A 21,283-nucleotide genomic window follows, 5' to 3' on the forward strand; every position below is an offset into this window, starting at 1 on the left:
ACATGAATTAAAATGTGTATATAATTCAACAGCCAAAATCTGGTCTTTCCACAGAAGTATATTATCTGAGTGTGGTGGCTTGCATCTGTCATCCAGCATGGAGGGGACTGACAAGGAGGATGTCTGTGAACTCAAGGAAGGCCTTGGCTCTGGAGTAAGACTTTGCCTCAAAAGCAAAGTGCTAAACAGATGGTTCAGAGCTAAGTGTGCAGAGCACTGTAGCTCAGTCCCCAGAGCCCATGCTGGGCAGCTCAACTACCTGGAGATCCAATTCTAGAGAGATCTGATGCCTCTGGCCCCTAGCACATACTCACATAGATACACATAAGTAAAAACGTCTTAAAATGATAAAAGTGAGCCAGGCATGTTGGTACACTCCTTTAATCCCAGCACTCAGGAGACAGAGGCAGGAGGAAGCCAGCCTGGGCTACAAAGCAAATTCCAGGACAGGCTGTTATAGAAAGAAACCCTCTCAAAAACAATAACAACAACAGCAACAGAACAACCACCACCACCACCATAAAAATAAACAGAAACAAAATACCCTCAAACAGAAACAAAATATGTGTGTCTGTGCGGAGTAAATGTAGACCACACATTTTATAGGGCGAAATGTATATGACTGAGCCCCGTATCTGTAAGCTCTTCGAAACATGCCACTGTGGAGACCAAACTCTCCACAGGCAGCCCTGGGGACTGGGGCTGTGGGTGACTATATGATAGGACACTTGCTTTCCACCTTACACCAATGCTGACAGACTGCTGTGTAAACTCTGGTCGGGCCTCTCTGTCAGTAGAGCTCTGCCAGATGTAGCCATGTTGGTTTATTTACATGGTATCCACACCGCTTTGGCCCTAATGCAGCAGGTTTGACAAGGAGAGACAGAGTGAGGTCTGAAGGCTGGGTGGGTTTTCTAACCGCACAACTCAGAAAGCTCTCTCGACTCTGTGAGATGCACTCATTAACTTATTTGCGCTGCTTTACAGTCTTGCTGTTTTTGAGACAAGGTCTCTCTCTCCCTGTGCAAGCCAGACTAGCCTCAGAATTACAACCTCTGCATTCCCCTCCAGTCCTGGGATTAAAGCCTAAGTTGATGTGACTTCAGATTCAGCAAGACGCCAATTAGTCAATGGCTCTGCTTGGGGTGACACTAAACACCCATTCCATGAGACTTTTTTTTCTAAAGCTTTAAAAAAAATTGAGATAATTTAATTACAACATTTCTCTCTTACCTTTTCCTCTTCTAAATCCTCCCAAATAACCACCCCCACTTCAAATCTATTACCTCTTTTTAATTGTTGATAGACACATAATATATTTGTGTGGACACATCTATATCTATAGATAGATAACTTTTCTGTTCATATAAAGTTACTTGCATATACATTTTTAAGGCTGGTCATTTGGCACTGGACAACCAATTGGTGTGTTCTTTCTTCTCCAGGGAAGACCACTTCTCCCTTCCCAGTTTTCCTCAGTTGCCTATATTTGTAAGGTGGACACCTCATGGGCTTTTTCCTGTTCACTGCTATTATCTCTGGCCAGCTCATGTTTTCGAAGTTTGGTGAGACTTTATGGGAATAGTTCCTGACATTAGCAGGAGACCCTCTCACAGCAAGCTTCTGGAGCCTCTTCAAGACTTTAAAGACAACTGTTAGAGGCTGATTGGGTGGTGACTAGGGTGCTTGGGCCATCACTGGGAATCTTCCAGGATACATATGAAGACTGAAATGCTTCAAGAAGGTGGGTGAGGAGAGATGATGAGAAAGAAAGGTTCTTGAATGAAGATGTTACAAAGCCAAAGGTTTGAGCAAAACTTGAACGCCCACTAGACTTTCCGTAGTGAGCTCCTCTCAACGCCCAGCATTGTGTGTCCACATCATGGCTTAGATAGCCTGGAAGGCTATGGTGGGAGCTGTGTTTATTTGAACAGTAAGTAGACAGGTCATTAGAGCGGGCAGCTTAGGGAGGGAAGAGGGGAGAGAGCCCTGAAGTGTAGTGTTCTGAGGTCAGCTCTGGCTTTGAGCCTTGCGCTGTTTGCTTAGTGGGATTCTTTGGTCATATGAGAAAGTAAGAGGAAAGCGCTCTCATCGCACCTGCAGGAGCTGACTGAATCCCAGCCCACCTGAAGAGCCGGCGTGACGGGATTTACACCCTTACAATCTCAGCACTGGGGAAACTGAGACAAGAGCTTGCTGGCTGGCCAGTCTAGCCCACTTAGTGGGCCCCAGGTCCCAGTGGGAGACTGTGCCTCAACAACCAGAAACAAAGTGGATAACTCCCAAGGGAAGACTCCTGAGGGAATGACCCTAAGGTTAAACTATGAGACAGACAGAGATAGCGAGAGTTCGAGCATTTGGGGGGGGGCAGGTCAAGTCATCTGTGAGGTGCTGTTAGTATAAGAGGGTGTTTTATGACAGGCTAATTACACGTAGAAATGCCATGGATTATGTACTCCATGGACTGTCTGTATTTACACTTAGAATGCTGTAAATAAATGTTTATTCGTTCAAATGATAAATAAGAAAAAGGAGGAGACAGCATTTTTAGGTTCCATTTACTTGGTAAATGCATAGCAGACCTTTCAGTCCAGCATGGGCCCTGATGAGGGTCACTGAAAATCTATAGGACGTAGGCTTGGAAGACAGAAACTGTATCCAAAGCCTGGCCCTGTTCAGCTTATTTGTTTTTATATTGGTGTGTGTGTGTGTGTGTGTGTGTGTGTGTGTGTGTGTGTGTGTGTGTAGAAGACAGGAGACATTGACAAGTTTGTTCTCTTCTACTATGAGGGTCCCAGGGATGTCATCAGGCTTGGTGGCAGGTATGGGTGGCTTGGTGGCAGGTACAGGTGGCTTGGTGGCAGCTGAACTGTCTCGCCAACCCTAGCTTGCTTACTTATGGCCATAGAGTTGGTAAAAAAATAATTCTCATAAGACATGCCTATAAAATCTCTTGCCAATAAGAGTAAAATTAATGATTACAGCTATCGTCATCCTTGATTAGATGTCCCTGCCCTCAGGACTTTACAGAGAGGAAGACTGGTATGTGAATGGTGTCTGCAATAGGATTAAGTGAATGGCATGATGTACAAAGTGAGCTTGCCACAAGAAGAAAAGCATCCAAGGACGCACGTCCCAGAAGGTCCATGAGGTGACAGGTGAGCACTTGACAGGACTGAGGTTATTCTTGCCTCCTTCTCTCTCATCCATCCATCTATCCAGCCAAACGCCCATTTATCCACCCAAGTGCTCATTCACCCATCTGCCAACCTCTATACTTTAGCTTCTGGTGCGAGGGTGGGTGGCACCAATACTTGATTACATGTTTCAGTAGCTAACAGTAAACATAACACAAACACTAAGAATTTCAGATAACGGGAGGAAAGGGTCCCAGGGAAAAATAAAACAAGGCCAGGGGACAGAAGATGGCCTGGGGTCACGGTTGGACTAGGTGCCCAGGGTGTATGCTCTGGAGACTAATGGGTAGGTGAAGGAGAAGGATGTTCATCTCTGGTGAGAAAATCTTCCATGAAGAATGGAAAGGGTGCAAAAAGACCCAAGATGAAGAGCAGGGTCTTTATGCTTGAGCCTTGACAGATGTACCATGGCCAGAGTCCTTGCTCACTATCTGGGAGTCAAAAATATTTATCTCTTGGCCGCTGAAGCTCCATGGATTTGTGTGTTGTGTTATCTGACATTGTTCAAGCAAACTTAATAAAAAATTAAAACTGGGGTTGTAAGTCATAGTGAAAAACTAGACCAGGTGTTCTTGAAAAGGTCCTCAGAGTCTGACTGGGTCAGGTAGAAACTGAACTGGATTCAGCTGGAACAGGAATAGACTCTGTGGAAAGAACTAAAGAGTCTCATTTGCTAAGACAGGGAAACTGAACTAAGTCTCCTGCTTACACAGGATGAGTAATCCCTTCAGCTGTGGATACTTCAAAGATTCTGGCCATTATTGAAAAGAGATGTGTCAATTCTATTTTGATAAAAACAGCTCAGGGTCTTCTGACTTTCATGGATGTCTCTATAGAGTTCTCTAAGGAAGAGTGGGAACACCTGAATTCTGCTCAGAGGGCTTTGTACAGAGATGTCATGTTGGAGAATTATAATAACTTGATATCTGTGGGTGTTGCTGTTTCAGAGCCAGATGTAGTCGTCTGTCTTGAACAAAACAAAGAACCATAGATTTTTGGTAGGGAGGATACAGAAGGAAAAGAACCAGTTCATTGCAGAATCCATACAGGAGAGAAGCCTTACAAATCTAATGAATGTGGCAAATCTTTTACATGGAACACAGACCTTAAAGTTCACCAACGATTACATACAGGTGAGAAGCCTTACAAATGTAATGAATATGGCAAATCATTTTCATGGAACTCACATCTGCAAGTTCACTATAGAATCCATACTGGAGAAAAACCTTTCAAATGTAATGAATGTGGCAAATCTTTTACACAGAACTCAAACCTTAAATTTCACCAAAGAATCCATACATGAGAGAAACCTTACAAATGTAATGGATGTGGTAAATCGTTTACACAGAACTCACACCTGCAAGTTCACTATAGATTCCATACAGGAGAGAAACATTACAAATGTAATGTGCCAAATCTTTTACACAGAAATCAGACCTTAAAGTTCATGAAAGGATCCATACAGGAGAGAAACCTTATACATGTAATAAATGTGGAAAATCTTTTATCAAGTCATCACTTCTTAAAGTTCACCAAAGAATCCATACATGAGAGAAACCTTACAAATGTAATGAATGTGGCAGATCTCTTACAGATAACTCGAGCCTTCAAGTTCACCACAGAATACATACATACCCAACAGGCATATCATATTCATATTCTGTAGTACTTTCAAAAAACAAAATATGAAAATTATTTCACCCAGCATTAATCTGAAATCATTAATAATGGTATAGGATTCATTTTTAAACTCATAAAAATTAACCATATTGTAAAGTATAAGGACTTAGCCAGAATAGTATTAATAACTATCCTAATACAAATACGTTGCTTAATGTTCATATAGTTTAGTATGGGAGAATATTGGCATTTGTGTGATATATTCACTGTGAAGATTATTGTGCTCTTAGCTTTTGACCTTTCGATAGAGTAATTTTTAATCTCTAACTAATCTCATATTTTTCACAATTTTCAATAAATGTATTACCACTGTCTTTTATTAAAAAAAAAAAAGACTCAAGATGAGGAAAAGCACACGCTTGAGGGACAGACAGAAGCTAATGGGGCAGGAATAGATCCAAGGTTGCCTGTGAAAACCAAGATAAGGGATATTGATAGGCTTACACAATTCTGCAGTTCAGGGGCAAAACAAACCCAGTCAAGCAGGCCTTTCCCCTTATGTTTGAAAACTCTTTGCAAAACACAATGGAAACCTGGATATCTCTACTCTGCCCCGTTGGAGATTTAAACTTCATTATGTAAGAGCCGGTGTCTTTCATTCCGTGCCAGACTAGATACACTTGGCATCTTTCACTAGCTGCCAAAACAAAGCAGAAGGCTATCTTAAGTTCTGTGAGGGGATGTCCTGAGCTTAGCCAAACACATTTCTCTATCTTTTCAAGTGTGTTTATTTGGACAAAGTATACAGACATAATAAACAGGGATGCAAGGAGCCAGCTCCGTAGAAGGACAAGTGAAGAAAATCCCTAGTTTAGCAGAAAGGGAAGATGAAAGAGGTTTTGAGCATAAGCAAGCACTTCTGCTTCAGCTGATCTGTGTGAGCAACAAAATGGTCATGATGCGAACTAGCAGCATGGAGAGACCACAGTCAGTCGTACGTGTGGTGAAGGACAAAGACACTAGGGTGTGTGCTCCTTCACTGCAGCCCCTCGCCTGCGGCTGCTCTGAGCCTCTCTGGCTTCAGGCAGAGACAGATTTGAAGCCCAAGAAATCAAAATCAATCTTCTAGCTTCACTAGTTTGAAACTAGTTTAATTTTGCGGTTGCTTTATAAAAATATCTTTTTAAAATTTCTCTGTGTCTCTCTGAGTGTGTGTGTGTGTCTGTATCCATGAAGGGCAGAGAGAGCACTGGGTTCTTGGGAACTGGAGTTATGGGTAGTTGTGACCACCTGAAACGGGTGTTAGGAGCTAAACCTGGGACCTCTGGAAAAGCAATGAATGCTGTCAATCTCTGAGTCATCACTCCAGCCCCTAAGACAACTCTAAAGCCCCAGACTCTGAGTCCTGGCAGCTGAGTGATACAGTCACAGTCTTCTGCTAGCTTTGCCCTCTGTATACAGCCGTCACCTGTGAAGAAAGATGACAACAGTCACCTGTGTTACTTCTCAGAGACCTTGAGATCATTTTTGTCAACTTCTAATTCCTCCTCTTGTTTAGGTATCTGATGTGTGAACTTTTCTCTATGTTTATATCATGGTAATACCTGTCTCTTCTGGTCATGCCTTTGGTGAAGAGTCCCAAGGACTGATTATGTATCTACTGATGACTAATACCCCCTTGCAACACACACACACACTTTAACTTCCACCCATATCCTTAAACCAGGTTTTTGTTCCATCCTGGGAATCTCTGTGACAAGACTCAGTGTCTCTGGTTGACACAGCTTTAATGAGTGACAGGCCAGCTCTGTGAAGACTCACATTCTCAGGGCTTGAGCTCAGTCTGTGAACTGAAGCAAGAGCCTAAAATGATCTCCAATTTCTTTATCTCTCACTACAACCTTTATTCCCTACAGATCCTGGGAAAGTTGAGTTCAGGTCACCAGCATACCCATCTCAGTAGCCGCCTCAGAAGGCGGGGGAATCATGTAGTGAGGCGGTGACCCTGTCTCAGTCTTGAGACTCCACACCAAGCCATGTGGGAAGAAGCTAGGGGAGGGGTCTACTCACTTCTAACGGCAAGCTTTCTCAGGCTGACAGCATTCTAAGGGGAGGGGTGCGAAGACTTGCCTTTGCCTCAGGTCCTTTGGGCTTCATGTGCTCTTGTCTGACTGAAGCCAGAGGCAGCGTCAGCCTGTGGGCTTTCAAAACCAGCAGAAAGTCACTTTCTGGATCTCGTGAATAAGAATTTATAAGCTTTCCAAATTCGGTAGCGCACAGACCCACTTCCTCTGCATTCTTCAAAGTGCCTGTCTATCAACCTTTAACCGGAACACCTGCCCACAGCTGCACCAGATATATCCTCTTGAAAAAATCCGCAGCCCAGACCTGTAGACACAGCGGATGAGAGTTCTGGAGCAAAGGCTTGATGCGTGCTTTTGGCACTGAGAAGGTTAAAATCAAATTGCTGGGAAGGCCTAGGAAGGCCTGGGAAGGCCCACCCACTGATCTTCCCCACCCCCACCCTCATTGTACTTCTCTTCCTCTTACAGAACAAATAACAGAAGCTAGACTTTTCTTCTCTTGTCCAAAGCCCGCTATAAAACCTTGAGATATTGCTCTGACCTGCCCCACCTGTGTGGGAGCTGGCCATAAAGACATTCTAGGGGTAATTTCTTCAGTCAGAGGAGTCCTGCCCTACCCCAGGAGGAACGAGCACTCAGAGCCAGAAGCTCCCGAACAGTCAGATCTTAACAGTTCTTCTGTCTACTTTCATTAGGTCACATGTGTTTGCTGTCTATTCCCTACCACGGCAAAGCATAAAAACGGAGTTTCCCTAAGGTCTTTCCTTATTCACTTTAAAACAGTGTCATATAAAACTTCAGCTAAATACATTTGCTGTGGGTTTTGTTACGGGAGTGTTGCTGTGACTCTTGTAATGATCGACCAAGATTCCACTCCTGCCTTTTCCTGCCCCATCACAGATGGCTGAGCCTCCTGCAGGCCAGGCTCCTGGATGGTCTTTCCAAGGGTCATCAACTCCTGAGTACAACTGAGAGCAAACGACCTTAAACATTCAAGCTCTCTGCACTGTGGACCTGAGCTCCAGGGAGCAGCGAGAAGATGGGTTTTAGTAAGGAGGAAATGTCTCTAGGAGCACACGTGGAGAAATGCCATAGTGGTGCACGTGACTTGCTGGTGCCTCCAGGTGGAGGTAAATACAGTCAAAAGCAGAACTCTGATAACAATACCACAGCCCAGTCCAGGCATATCACTAAGGATGGATTCCAGCAAACCAAGTTCCCTCTACCAGCTTTTCGATAGAACTTCTTGACTGGTCAGCTGCTCCTGGAAATCACAGCCACACCTTGCTCTTTGGAGAAACAGCAGAAAAATCTGACAAACACCACTTCTAAGAGACTCTATACAGCTAAGAGATGTACAGCTACTGCCGGGGCTGTCCAGAATCAGTGAGCTATAACTAGGCAGACATTGTTCCAGATGTATTTATCCTTTGGATGAAACAGTACCACGTGCTAAAGGTAGAAGAAACAAATGAATGGGCAAAATATTTCCAGCTACTGACATCCTTGTCACCTGTGAGGTAGAAAGAAGACTGTGAACAGTAGTTCCCTGACCAAACAGTCAGTGTCCATTCCCCATCTAGAGTTTCAGACCCCCTGAGATGGGGGTGGGGAATCTGGAGGATGTTGGGGGTTGAAAACCTTCATTTTCCAGAAGTTAAAAAAAACAACCACCCACCCATACCGGACAAACAAATGAAAGGCCCAGGTTTACACAGACACACCCAACACCCACATATCAAAACACCTTTATCTGTAGAATAAATAGGCTGTGGGTGATCTCACAGTAGAATGAGTCGCTGTCTGAGTTTCTTTTTAAACAGTAGTTCCAGGATGCACTCAAGATATAGATGCCTGACTACACAACCACAGCAGTGACAAAATACCAAATGGCCTTTGTGGGGGGAGGGGGGAAGGAAGGAGGAGGCATACACCACCCTACCTCCTTCCCAACAGATGTGCCTGTGGATAAAGGCCAGACAAACCCAAACCAAAATGATAAGGCTAAAAATGTCAAGTCTGGTTCCTTCCCTGGGACTCTGCAGAATTCCTTCAGGTGCCGGCCACCTCTCACCTCCCTTCCCCCACTGAGAATCTCGGCAAAGTCTAGAGGCTTCTGAGGTTGTGGCTGGGGAGGGAGGTACTACTGTCACCCGGCAAGTACAGGCGAAACCTGATGTTCAACATCCTTCAGAGGGCAGTCCCCAGCCGCAAAAAAATGACTCCATCCAAAATGTCAGCAGCTCAAAGGCTGACAACCCTGTTCTGAAGGGCTCTGCAGATTACAAAACCCAGGTGGCTCTGCCTGCTCTGTCCTTTCAGATAAGCTACAGCATCGTTGCAGAGGAAGTCCTTTGTGGCCCCGGTGCAACTTTCCCTGTGGCTGTTAGATGAACCGCTGATACAGGGTTAAACTCACTGACCCATGAAAACGCTTAAGCAACCTACTTAAAACATCTCCTCACAATTTCCATTCACAGCTCCACAAGAGGCCTGGCAACAACGCCTGCTTAAAAGTAATTCATGCCTATAAGCCTGGCAACATCAGGATCTGGAAGCACCTGAGACCCAGCCAGCCTTTTGATCCGTTACAAAATGGCAACAATTATACTGAAAGCACCTGAGACCCAACCAGCCTTTTGATCCGCTACAGAATGGCAACAATTATATTTTAATTAGTTTTTTTTTCATTTACCTGTCAGAACCTGTTTGGGTGATCTAAATAACTTCACATCCTCTTAACATTCCTCAGCAGCCACAGGGAACCCGGCTCAGATTTCTTTCAAATCTCCAACCTCAGCTGCCGGGAGGGAGGGAGGGAGGGAACTCTCATCTAGTTCCATCACAGTCTGGGTAACAACTTTCTCATCTAAAATCATCTTCAGAGCTAGCGCAACATACTTCAGAAGGTCCACACAAAGTACAATAAACTTTCCGATATAGCTGCACAACAGCTGGGATCTTAGGAAAACGAATTTTATGATAAAGACTAGACTCCTCTCACTGCTCGTCCAAAGGTGGTGAGCATGAGGGATCTTTCAAACTGTAGCTGAAATAAGTAAGAGTCTTGCCCAAGGGCTGGGGAGATTGCCCAGTGGTTAGAGCACTGGCTACTCTTCTAGAGGACCAAGGTTCAGTTCCCAGTACCCCCACATGGTAGCTCACACCACTTCCAGGGGATCTGACACTCCCACACAGAAATACATACACACAAAACACCAAGGCACATAAAGTAAAAATAAAATTGAAAACTATGAATAAAAGAGTACTATCCAAACACATTAATCTTCATTTACAGTCATGAGGCTCTTATTAAAGAAAAATATTCACACATTAATGAATTGAGTAAGGGCCCATGCCACCTTCAATACCAACTTCTCCCAACTGTGACTCTGAAGTCCTCTCTTCTTCTCAGAAGCAAATTCCTCAGAGCTCTGAAACCCAAAAGCATACACACACACACACACAATGAGAGAGGGGAGAGAGAGAGACAGACAGAGACAGATCAAGTCCAAAGCCTAAAACACTTTTTTTTTTCATTCTTTGGAGTTATCACATCCAAACACAACTGTTTTTTGTTTTTGTCACCACCCTCTGCGGCACCCTGGCAGGATCTGCCTTGTGTCTTTAGACCTCTGCCTATGGCAGACGGTCCACAGTTCAACTGTAACATCAGAAAGAGCAAGATTTTCAATAAAATGCATTTCAAGGTAATAGAAGTCTCTGCTACTACCATGTAACTGATAACATGTAGAGGTTCCCAGGGCTCCCAGGCTTGCCCACCAGAGAGCCAACACGGGCCTCCAAGGGGATGAGTACCTTTGCGATGCACACTTTCCCTTGTGCCAGGGTTCCGGTGGGTCTGATTCTGTTCCTCAGCTCTCCTGGGCAGAACTCCTCTGGGCTGCCAGCTCAGAACACCTTGGAAAGGCTAGACCTCAACCGGGTAGACTGAGGCATCCGGCTACCTGCCTGCCTGGCTTCCACACCAGGCTTCGCTAGGCTGCAGCCGCGCACATCTCTCCGGAGACTCACACAGGAAAGTAGAGCAGTTGTGGCAGGCTCCCTCCTCTCAACGCCTCTTCTCCTTGCTTCACTGACTAAACACAGCAGCAGCCACGACGGGCCAGTCCAAGTTCCAGAAAAGGAGGGGGGTTGACATTCTTTCTTTTGTTAAATGCAGGTGAGGAAAGTACCATTTCGTCATAGCCGCTCACGGTTAACTACGTTGTAAATCTGACGGTAATGGTCCCGGGGGCTTTTAAAAAGTGTCTATTCTGGATTTGGGAAGAGGGAAAGGCATGTGGTGAGCACAGCTTGGAAACAGCTTTCTCATCCAAGTCGCTGCTTGCAAGACTCGTGTTGTGAAGTTCCGTGCAAAAGTGAAGTAAAGCTAAGCTCAACCTCCACCTCGCACAAGCATCCAAAATCTTAGGACTCTGCTTAGAACTGTTCCATAGAAGTGCCATCTGAAGAGACTTCTTTGTCAGGCTGGCTCAATGTGGACGTATACAAAGTTTATGCTGTGTTTACAACTTTACGCCAATTTATTTATGTGTGCGTGGAAGGGCACAGAACACATGCAGAGGTCAGAGGACAGCTTGCAGGAGCCGGTTCTCTCCTTCCACCTTGTGGGTCCCTGGAGTTGCTAACATCATCAGGCTTAGCAGCAAGCACTTTTACCTGCTGAGTCATCTTGCCAGCCTCATACTGTGCTTTTATTTTGTGTGTTTGTATGTATTTTGTGTGTTTGTATGTATGCACACTCCACTGCGCCCGCATGTGTGTGTTGGGGTTGAGGGGTGGGGAAAATGCTGAATGCTTACCATGCTCTGGGCACTTTACATGTATTATCTCATTTTTAATTAAAGCATTCTTCAGAAATCGCCGATGAACCTGTGACAGGAAGTGAGGTCACTGGCTCAGGTGAACTAGTCGCTAACCAGAGCCAGACAAGTCAACCACGCAGCTCCCTTTTAGGGACCTCTTTGGAGACAAGATTCTGGTCATTTTCAACAAGACTAAGATGATTTAGGGAAAATTGGTAGTGGTTACTGACCATAATGACCAGTTTATAAAAGACCATTTTTTACATGTACAGAATCTCTCCAAGCTGGCTGGAAACAGTCCCAACCATTGCTGAAGAAACGTAAAAGTTCTGGCAACATAGCTGAGCTTATGAAATGAAGAGAAAGCTGTTAGTTACACACTCTAATAATTACAGGGCTGGGTTTTTCTTCTTAGGAGTCAAACCCTCCATTACAGGGACAGATTCACAGAGTGGTGTCTGTGGGCATCTCTACCCCAGAATCACTTACAGCAGTACTGAATATAACCTTCGAGTGCTCATACACACACACACACACACACACACACACACCTCATGCCTCTGCTTGAGCTCCCTAAGCAAACTCTCTGGGGTAAAGTCTGAGAATTGGTAGAGGGCTGAAGAGAGCACTCGATAGTGAAAAGCTCTTGTTGCTCTTCCAGAGGATTCAGTTTGGATCCTAGCACCCACACTGACAGCTCACAACAACTTGAAACTCCAACTTCAGTTGCTAGCTTCATAGGCACCAGTACAACACATTTGTGCACGTGCACTCGCGTGTGCACACACACACACACACACACAAAAATAGAACACAACACATAGCAGTTTTGTTGTGGTGATAACATGAGAATGAACCATTACAATATATGTGCACATACGCTATTGTTGATCATGGGCATGAATCACACACTGCACACAAGACATCCAGGTGACTCTTGTACACTCTGTGTGTGTGTGTGTGGGTGTGGTGGGAGAAAGAGATGACTCTTAGCCACTGTATCCCCAGCACCTCTAGTGTGGGACACATTCAGGCAAATGCTTCTTAGAAGAGTCAAGGAATCTGTCTTTGGAAGGAAAACACAGAAACTCATCTGGGCCCCAGTCACATGGCTGCAAGCGTTAGAATTGGGCTCACACCCCATCAATCCTCGACTTTTTCTACAAGGCCTAAATGGGCATTGTCTGTTTCTTGTCCAGATTTTACTTATTTAACCACTTCTGTGATCTTGGGTTAGGGAGAAAAGAGGAATAGTTATCTTCAGGGTTTACTGAGAAAAATTCCAAATTTGTGAGTCTCCTCATGGAAAAGACTTTAAAAATCACTGCCAGGTAGAGTCTGGAGACTCGAGTAGCACACAAGGATGGCAGCCCTTGACAAGTCACTATAAACTGTCTCTCCAACAGGCAGGTCCCTGTTCTCGACAGTGGACATGGAGGAGAACTTAAGTTGAAGGTAGAGCCTACTGTTGGCTTACAGGTGATTCTGCTAGACTCCTCCCAGGGACTTAGAGATAGATTAAGTCATCACCTACCACTGGATGTAGGAGGACTGGCAGCATATGAGAAGACCGATAGTTCCTCTCCCTCTCCCTCCCCTCCCCCTCCCCTCTCCCCCTCTCCCTCTCCCCATGTGTTCCTGGCCAGCCTTTCTTTCTCTCTTTCTGTCCTTCTCTATCCCCCACTTTCAGTGCCTTCATGGCTCTGCTCCTGTCCGGCTGCCTCTACCCCTTCTCCAGGCCCCTATTTTCCTCCTTTCCCCAAATAGACCTCCCTGATTCCAGGTCTGTTGTATGGCGCAATTTCTCAGATTTCTAAGGGGACACCTTGGCATGAGCCTCCCAGGCACCCCTGTCCAACACGGTATTATATTTCATAACACCTACAAAACACAACAGAATAAGTTCAGGAACTGGGCTGTGGTGATGGCTCATAATTTTGTAAAGGCATCAAAGATCACCAAATCGTTCTTTTTTTTTTTTTTTTTTTTTTTGGTTTTTCGAGACAGGGTTTCTCTGTGTAGCCCTGGCTGTCCTGGAACTCACTCTGTAGACCAGGCTAGCCTCGAACTCTTGAACTCAGAAATCCACCTGCCTCTACCTCCCAAGTGTTGGGATTAAAGGCATGCACCACCACCGCCCGGCCAAATCGTTCTTGACATAGGTAAATTTTATAGCCCACAAGTAGAATGAATATTTATTGTTGGGTAGTTGCCTAAACCCTGCTCCAAGAAGACTCAGTGCTAAAGCCAAGGTTGCAAAGGAGTCAAGAGACCTCTTCAATGTTGTCTTAGTTAGGGTTTTACCTCTATGAACAGACACCATGACCAAGGCAACTCTTAAAAAGGACAACATTTAATTGGGGCTGGCTTATAGGTTCAGAGGTTCAGTCCTTTATCATCATGGCAGCATCCAAGCAGGCATGGTGCAGGAGGAGCTGAGAGTTTTTCATCTTCATCTGAAGGCTGTTAGGGGAATACTAACTTCCAGGCAGCTAGGATGAGGGTCTTAAAGCCCACGCCCACAGAGACACACCTACTCCAACAAAGCCACACCCACTCAAATAAAGCCACACCTACTCCAGTAAGGTCACACCCACTCCAACAAGGCCACACCTACTCCAGTAAAACCACACCTACCCTAACAAGGCCACACCTCCTAACAGTGCCACTCCCAGGGCCAAGCATATTCAAATCACCCTCATAGTCAGCATGAATATGGAGGCCTGCAAGGATGATGGGCCCAGCATTGTGGAGGACAGCCCTGTAGAGCAAGAAGCCTGGAGGAGCTGATCTCAAACAGTCTCTGTGGAAGCAGTGAGAGAAACACTAGTGGGCAGGATGGCAGCCAAAGAACCATTTCTTTTATACGCAAGGAGCGGGTATCTAGTAGGGTGCTGAGAAAATTGGGGGCGGGTGATCTTTCATGGTTTTGGTTGAAGGTCACGGAGACATTTATAATGTGAAAACGAACCATTTGTTGTCATGTTGCTAGCTGCTAGCCACTAGTGAAGACAAACAGAAAAAGAACCCTGTGGAACCATGGGAGACTCAGTTCATGGGCTATCTAACGTTAAGCTGCGTAAGAGGTTTTCATTTCAAAGCGTCATCATGGCGGTTAACCACACTTACAAATGTTACTTATTTTATATGTATGTGTATGCACCTACATGTGTTTATGTGTACCATGCGCATGGAGGAACCCAAGACCTGTGTGCTGATCTTTTGGAACTGGAGCAACAAGCAGTTGTCAATGAGCCACCCACGTGAGTGCTGGGAACAGAACCTGGGTCCTCTGGAAGAGCAGGTAATTCTCTTTTGTTGTTGTTGGTTTGTTTTATTTTGTTTTGTTTTCTGAGACAGGATTCTCTGTAGTCATGGCTGTCCTGGAACTTGTCTAAAGACCAGGATGGCCTTGAACACACAAAGACCTGCCTGCCTCTGTCTCCAGAGTGCTGGGATCAAAGGTGTGCACAGCCAGTATTCTTGACTGCTCAGCCCTTACTGGTACATTTTAAACTATCATGTATTTACCTCAGAGAGCAAATAGAGCAGGGTAGGAGAAGAAGCTGGCCTCCTTCCAGCACTCGGGCTTGTTAAAGCTGTTGGCCTTTTCAGAATCTGTTCCTTTCTTTTTAAGTACGAGAAATGGAAACAATCTATCAACAAACAACAGAAACACTCCTTGAGGCCCAGGATGTCAGATACTGTCTCAGACAGCTCACCTGATCTGATTTATGCCTGTCAGAAGTAACTCTTATCATCCCTGTTTAACTCCTGAGGGTTGATCAGCTCCAAGTGCAGCCAGTGGGATCAATACTGCTGAGTGTGGTCACACATCATCGAATTCCTCTTCTTCCTGCCTCACCAGTGAGTGACAGACACCAAGTCCCCAGAGTCCACATTCTGCTTCTGTTTCTGAGATTCATACAGCCTGGTCCTGATTACAGAGCTTATAGGCAGTTTGCAAGCCTGCTCTAAAGTCTGCCTTTAGGTGGAGGGATCTCTGCGCCTGTTCATTCCCACTGGGCTTGACGGGCTATGGCCCTAAGCCCTCTCCTCCTGGCTAGCTGGCAACCCATGACCAGGTCCATCTGCTGGAACAGGCATAATGGCCTCCATAAGGCAGGAAGTCACAGGGTCCAGGAAGCAGCAAATCGGGTGTAAGACAAGTGGGGAGGGGCCTGCTAGTGCAGGAGAGGCCAGTCTGGTGTGTGTGTGTGTGTGTGTGTGTGTGTGTGTGTGTGTACCAATGCTTCCACCACTCATGGAGTCAGGGAGCCATCCTGGTGAGCTTCAGATGGTGCAATTTTCACAAATTTACACACTTGTGCAAAGAACTGAAGTGGACAAACACACAAGGCCAAGGAGGAGCTGAAGCTCTGAAGCCTGGGAGAGGTTACTGCAGTCAGAATGCCCAGCTGGGTCTTGTGGAAGAGCATCAGGGCTCTTAACTGGAGCTGTCTCTCCAGTCTTCCCTCCCTCCCCTCTGTGAGAATCTTATTTGTAGCCCTGTTTCCTAGAACCCTTTATGTACACCAGGCTGGCCTTGAACTCAGAGAGCTGGCTACTTCTCTGTCCAAAGTACTGGGAATCAACGTGTGCATCAACATGCTGGCATGGAAAATATTTGGAAGTAACAGTTCTTAAATTTAAAACCTGATTGATTCAGATAAGAAAATAATACATTGTTTCTACAACAATGTGGCTTAAAGCAAACGGTAAAATAAAATCGTATGTTTAAAAATCAAGGAAAAGTAAGGAAAATCTCCAATTGACTTAATTCTCTGAAGTTAAAAATCACCCTCAAAAACAAAACATCTTTTCAACTCAAGACAAATACAAACTCTTTGCAAACTGTCATTTCCGGATAAGGAAGCGCCTCCATTTGTTCTGACAGGAAATGGGGTGAGTTTTCCATAAATATCAAATCTTTACTGCTGTGAACAGTCTTTGGTTCCTCTGGCAACACATTTCTACCAGAGTAAATGCCAGAGAGAAATCCAGTGACTTGGGATGGGGTGGAGATAGGGTTGGGGGTGGGAATAAGGGTAGGGGTGGGGGAACGGGTGGGGCAAAAGTGGAGATGGGGGTGGGGGCGGGGGCAGGGGTCAGGTACATCTTCCTCACACCATTTCATGTTACTCCAAGTGGGACGATTCCCATTGTTAAGAATGGGAAAGGTAAAGTTATTATTTGCAGAGTTTCACAGCTAACACAGACCTTGGGTCGAATTTAAAAATCAAGGTCACTTTCCATTCAAGACTTTACATTGATCTAATCACCCTCTAGGATCAAGGGCTCACTTGCAAGTTGTGACAACCAGTGGCCCCAGGAAGGGACCAAAGTTTTACTTCCACAGTGACAAAGAACCCAGTGAGGATGACAGAAAATTCAAGCCTGTCTAGGCTACAAGCAAAGATCATGCTAGTGACCCACCTCCTCCTTTCCTGCCTCTCTGCTCTCAGACCTATGCAGGTAAACTGTGAAAGGACGGCCGAGAGGGGAGAGGTAGAACACAGGCAGCTATGACGGCTTCTGATCATGCCGGTGTGTGTGTGGGTGTGTGTGTGTGTGCCTGTGTGTTTGTGTGTATATGTATGTATATGCTGTGTGGTATGTGGGTAAGCCTAGGTGTGTGTTTCATTTTGTCTTTAAAACTGCAGGAACATTTATAGACACAGGATAACAGGACCCCAACTGTCACCCTACTCTCTGCAAAGGGAGCAGGTGTGTTTGTTTATGCACATGCATGTGTATGTATTTAGGTTGAGATGCAAATTAGGTGTTATAAAATTCACATTATTAAAGTACACACATCAGCATTTTGTAATATATGGGCAAAGTTGTGTAACTGACACTATTGTCTAATTCTGGGATGCTTTCATTCTCCCTGATCCAAAACGCCCATCACCAGTCACCCCATCTCCTCCTCCCAGTCCCTGGAAACCATTAATTTACTTTCATCTCCTAATCTATATACGCTTTCTTAATCTATATAATTTACGCAAACAGAATCGTATGACCCATGATCTTTTGTGACTTGCTTCTTCCCTTTCGTTTTGAGTGTTTTCAAGTGTCATCCATGATGTAACACGAATCAATATTTTACCCTTTTACACGGCCAGGTAATATTCCATTATGTGGCTATACCACCATTTGTTTAACTTGTCTACAGTGAAACCATTTCAAGCTGGATGTGGTAGTATAATGAATGGCCTCCTATAGTCTCACCTATTTCTGAGCCCAGCAGTTCATATCCATCTTGTGCAACACAGCAAGACCCCACCTCCAAAACTAACAAAAATTGGAAGCCATTATTTCTCCAGCTCTAAGCACCCATCAATAGTCTGGAGTGAGGAACTGTGACAAGTGTCTCTAGTTCCATCTTACCTCACAAGACCTTCTAGAATATCTGTGGATCTGGGAGGGATCTCAGGCCAGAGCTCTGTGAGGAGGCCGAGCCCTCAAGCTGGAGACGAATTACTCTTCTTCAGTGTTCTCTGAGGGCCATCCATGCCAGGTGTTCTGGTGGCCAACTGCTGATTAACCCTGATGTCTGACTCCTCACAAAAGCAACAGACCAGATACAAGGACGTCAGCGGCCTTGTACATGGGTAAAAACAATAAGGCAATGATAGAGCAACCGTCTGTCTCCAGCAACCGTCTGTCTCCAGCACAGGTGTAACAGGACTAACGAGACGGGCTTCTCCATCCAGAGCCTTAAATTCAGGTCCCTCGGCAAGCTACACTTCTGACTGTGGACGGCTGTGCGGGAGCGTGTGAGGGCTCCCCCGTGTCCCTCTTCTGAGAATCCAGAGACCTGTTTTCTAATTTCAGGCTGTAGCTAATTAGCTGCAGATCCCCCAGCACTCTGCAGCTTCTTCTCTAATGGAGGTCAGTGGCAAAGGCCTGCTGTGTGAATTAAACAGTTCTGAGATCATTTGCAAAGGTTAAGAAATGCTCCACAAAGTCAGGGCACTGTGGTGGCTCACTGTCCCCTGGGGGCACAGCACAGCTTACCAACTAAACGGAGGGACTTGATCCTTTTCCCTTCCCTGATTCTCAAAAATATTTAAACCCATGAAAAGTTAAAAAAAAAAAAAAGCCCAAATTGGTGTGAAGACAGAACAGACAGACTAGGCAGGATGTCTTTTGCTCCGGTGAGGGCTGGCTCTCAGGCTCTGTCTGGGATGATATACACAGAACCAGGAAGGAAGGTTGTTTTCTGCAAATCATGTCTATGAAGGTGACAAACAGACATGTTGAGTAAATGCTATGGGATAACTTCTGTTTCTCTCCGAAGCTGACTGGCTAGTCCAAAACAAGGCCAAACCTGCCTAAAATCTCCACACCAAAAAGGATGGGACAGTGCCCTCACTTTCTGATGTGATGGATTGTGTGTCTGTCCTTCAAGCCCCACAATTTGTGAAAAAGCAGGTTTTTAATCAGTTAAGAGGCCAGACAGAACAACACTACTGGTTTTTAATCCCCTGGAGTATCCAGAGAAAGGATTTGATTGGATCCCATTGTGATCCCATTTCACAAGCCAGGAGTTGAGCAGAAGGGGTTTGAAAGCAAAGCACAAATCCCATCCAAGTTAACCCGGCAAGACAAGACGGGTCTAGAGGTTTACATGGGCGGTGGAGGGGGGTGGGGCTCTAAGGGGTCTCATAAGGGCCAGGTTCTTCAGTAGCTCTTACAGAGAGTAGCACACAGTCCCCAGAGGCACCCCAAGAAAACAGGCATCACCACACACTCTGGAAAGACCAGATTCAGCCTGCAGGTGTTGGCTGGTGGGAGGAGAACCAGGAAAGCCTGTGTGACCTGAGCAAGAACAGAGACTGTTTCCCACCCCTGTGGTGAGAACCGGGACACAGCTCCTGCCTACTTCCTTCTAGAAAGGACTGAAGAATGTCCCCACCCCACTCCCAGGAGGTAGCAGCCTGCAGGTGCCTCCTTAGGGAAGGCACCTTGGCAGAGGGGACAATGGCTGGGGCCACTTGTTTTAAGTGAGAGAGTGAGCCATGCCCCAGAGGCACCCTGGGGTGGTGGGGTGGTGGGGTGGTGGGGATGGTGTTAGAGAACAGAAGGGATGAGGGAGCCCAGGACTGAGAGAGGAGACTCCGGACAAGCCCCTTCCCCCTGCTCTCCAGACTTTGTTTACAGTTCACTTGCTGTCCTCACAAAATGATTTACAGTTGCTTCTTCACACAGATGGCTTTCAGCATCTGGGAAAAGGGTCTTGGGGCATCCACCAAAGATGAGGGAGATTTGTAGAAAAGGGAAGTCCCAGGCCCACTAGCACCCATGACTGACCTGAGTCACCTTGCAGATTCCAGAGCAGGAGTGGGGAGAGGGGAAGGGTTGGGGAGAAGAAACAGGAGGGGCTGACTCCAAGGACAGTTCAAGAAGGCCCTGGAGGTAGGAGGTGACCAGCAAAGCCTAATGCTTCACTCTAATTTGCTCCCAGCCTCTTAAATTAAGAAGCAGGCTGGCTGTAACAATCTTCAGAACATCCTTTGGGTTTATAGGTCAATTAGTAAATACTTTAAGAAAACAGTTACATTTTATTCATTTATTATTTTGTGTGTGTTGGAAGGGCATGCATGCAATGTGCAAGCCTCTCCTTCCACTATGTGGATCCCATGGATCTCAGGCCACCGAGCTCAGCATCACCGAGCTCAGCATCAGGCACCTTTACTCAATGAGCCCAGCAAACATTTTTAAGGACTCACCATTTACAACAAGATGGTCCCCAAAGACAACGTCACTGTTGCAAAGATAACAGGAAGTATGTGATAATAAAGAGAAGGGTGACACAGGTGTGTGTGCCATGTGCCTGGGCGGGACAGACCAGTCAGAATGAACCTTGGGCTCTGACCCCTGAGATGCAGAGTCTTGGAGAACTCACATGCTGGGAAGGACACTGAGAGACAAGCACCCGGCCTTGGGTTTGTCCACATATTTTGAATGATTCCATTAATGAAAGGAGAGATGGGCTAAGGATGTTGATGGGCTTGTCCTAGGTCACACAGTGGGTGAGTTCCAGAGCTAAGAGCTCCCTGTCACTTTTCTCTTTAAACTACTTGGTCTCTGCTTATCCCCCTTCCATCAGGCTGAAGAAATGTGTGAGCACTACACCTCTGGGGGTGGGGTGGGGTGGGGCTGTAGCTCAGTTGGTACAATGCTTGTCTAGCATGCATAACCACAGCCCTACATACACCAGGCATGCTAATCCACTCCTGCAATCCCAGCAGTCAGGGGATGGAAGTGGGAGCAATAACAATTCAAGATCATCCTCAGACAATAGCAAGTTCGAGGTTAGCCTGGGATATGTGTGACCTGTCTCAAAATATCTTTAAAGAACTCAAAAGAGAAACGGCGGAAGTGAGGGCAGGATGATGTTCTGAAAGCTACACGCATACTTTGTGTCAGTGAGAGAAAGATAACCCTAAGGGGGCTGAGGTTCTCCAGGAAATGTTAGAGAAACAAGAGACATGGCTATACCTGGACAGGCTGTTTGGGGCCCTTCGCTTTTTAAAGCACCCTTGGG

The 21,283-nt window shown here is 45.7% G+C and overlaps 1 protein-coding gene across 6 annotated transcripts in view; it reads right to left on the reverse strand.

Moving 5' to 3' along the window:
- Positions 1–21,283, reverse strand: part of Ablim1 (actin binding LIM protein 1) — a 205,030-nt gene that overhangs the window by 72,676 nt on the left and 111,071 nt on the right. Inside the window, exon 1 of one of the 6 annotated variants that reach the window (XM_028773264.1) lies at positions 10,721–10,919. The exons of the other annotated variants lie outside the window; for them this stretch is intronic. The gene's annotated coding sequence lies outside the window, so the exon portion shown is untranslated. Of the gene's footprint in view, positions 1–10,720; positions 10,920–21,283 lie in introns of those variants that run through there. 6 annotated transcript variants of the gene reach the window in all.

The sequence above is a fragment of the Grammomys surdaster genome, unplaced genomic scaffold (genome assembly GCF_004785775.1).
Source record: "Grammomys surdaster isolate TR1022 unplaced genomic scaffold, NIH_TR_1.0 66, whole genome shotgun sequence".
NCBI classification, from domain to species: Eukaryota; Metazoa; Chordata; class Mammalia; order Rodentia; family Muridae; genus Grammomys; species Grammomys surdaster.